This window comes from Physeter macrocephalus, unplaced genomic scaffold (assembly GCF_002837175.3).
Source record: "Physeter macrocephalus isolate SW-GA unplaced genomic scaffold, ASM283717v5 random_1164, whole genome shotgun sequence".
Taxonomy (NCBI): domain Eukaryota; kingdom Metazoa; phylum Chordata; class Mammalia; order Artiodactyla; family Physeteridae; genus Physeter; species Physeter macrocephalus.
In genome coordinates this window covers 22,723-25,000 of record NW_021146397.1, presented here as the reverse complement: position 1 = coordinate 25,000, position 2,278 = coordinate 22,723, and positions in this window count along the sequence as shown.

Sequence of the window (2,278 nt, the reverse complement as noted above, 5' to 3'; positions counted from 1 at the left end):
GAGTTGCAGAGGGCGCGGAGGGTGGGCTGCAGACGGGGTGCTGTCAGGAGACCCTTACCGGTCTGGATTGGTCTCTACTCAATGCAGAAGCTTCTAGCCTCAAAAAAAGAAGTGCTTCCTATCATCATGATCACTGCCCCATTGTCATCACAGATATACACCATCACTGTCACCATCACACACCAGCATCCCCAACGTCACATCACCACCCCAATATGATCATCACCATGACTACCAGGGGCACACTCCTCTTCATCACTATCATCACATGGTACCATCAGCACCACTGGAGGACCTCAACTGTATCCTCCATCCCTCTACACATCCATTCATTTGTCCACTATTTTTTGAGCACTGCCTATGCTCTGGGCTTTGGGGACACAGCAGTGGAGAAAAGAGACAGGATTCCTTTCTTCAGGGAGCTTCCAGTCTCCTATCGTCACTACTCACATAAGCCCCTTCACCCCCGAGATGGTCACCATCCTGAGAAGCACTGTGGGATGGAGGACAGAGCATAAGATTTGAGTCAGGAAGATCTGAGATGGAATCCTGCCTCCATAGGACACTTAGCTTTCCTGTAAAATGGAGCTTAATGACATTCACCCCAGGGGAATTTTGAGGATTGGAGAGAATAGATGAAATAACCTAGAACTGTCTCTGGCAAGTAGAGTGCCTTTGGAAAATTGTGGATTTTATTATTATTTCCAACATCACCACCATCTGAAATCAGCTTCGGAGAGATTCAGTGTCTGGAGGTTAGGTTAGGCATTTCTCAGTGGGAATCTTGCAATCAATATGTGTAGATGTTTCTTAAAAGAAAAGGTTCTATCTGTGGGCAAATGAGTTTGGAAGTTTCTTGGCTTAGACACAGGACTTCTCAGAACCTTTAATATGCTGTTCTGGTTATCTGTGACTGTGTAACAACTTATCCCAAAATGTAGTGGCTTTAATCATCAACCATTTTATAATATCTTACAATTTTGTGGGTAAGAAATTTGAGCAGGGCTCAGCCAAGCAGTTCTTCAGTTCCACTTGACCTGTATTGGGGGTCACTCAGTGGTTTTTCGGCTTGTAAGTGGGCTGTCAGTGCTTGGCTCTCAGGTCAAATCAAGTCTACTGCCTGTTTTTGTAGAAAAAAAATTTGATTGGAACACAGCCATGCTCATTCGTTTATGTAACTCTCTATGGCTGCTTTCACACTGCAATGGCAGAAGTATTTGTGACAGAGACTGCAAGGCCTACATCGCCGAAAATATTTACCATCTGGACTTTAACAGGAAAGTTTGCTGACCCCCTGTCTAGAAGGCCTCAGATGTCTTCACTTGCATGCTTGGGGCCTTGGCTGGGCGGTTGGAAGAGAGGACTCATCGGGACATGCCTTCCCACTGTGGGTAGTCTCAGGGTCTCTCCCCGTGGTCTCGCCAGTGTGGTGACTCAGGGTAGAGCGACTTCTTATGAGCATTCAGGCCTCCAACTGAGAGGGCTCCAACAAACAGGAAATGGAAGCCCTCAGTCTCCTAAGACCTGGACCCAAAACACACAAGATCACTTCCACCGTGTTCTGTTGGTCACAGTGTCACAGAGCCTGCTCAGATTCAAGGGGAGGGGTCAGAGGCCCAAGCTCTTGACAGCAGGAGCGTCAAAGGATTTGAGGCCATTCTTACCTTACCGCATATGCTAATAAGCATGCAAATCTCTAAGGAGGAGGAAGAGTATTCAGGTTTCCTCCACTTAGTTGACCCCTGAACTGTTTTTGTGAGGAAGGCCATGCCAGGCAATGGTTTCATCTTTCCTGCTTGGGCGAATGCTAGCCTTGCTGGCTGGATTCGAGCTCTCTGACCTGCTGGACTGCTTTCTGCTTGTGCCTGATCTCTTCTGCTCTTCTGCTCATCAGTCTCTGAGTCTTGGGGAGAGAATTTACACAGTTTCTAGGTCCATGATGTCACCTAGGTTGAGAATAGGCCCAGATCCCTATTCTGTGGAGCTGGCTACAGCCTATTCACTTATTCATCCATGATGCTTCCACACACTCATTTCGCTGGCTCATTCATTCATCCGTCCACCCATCTACTTACCCATCCACCCATTCATCATCCATCTACCCATTCATCCATCCATCATCCATCCACTCATCCTTTATCCTTCCATCCATCCATCCATCCATCCACCCATCACATCCATCCAACATTTCTTTTTTTTTTTTTTGCGGTACGTGGGCCTCTCACTGTTGTGGCCTCTCCCATTGCGGAGCACAGGCTCCGGACGCGCAGGCTCAGGG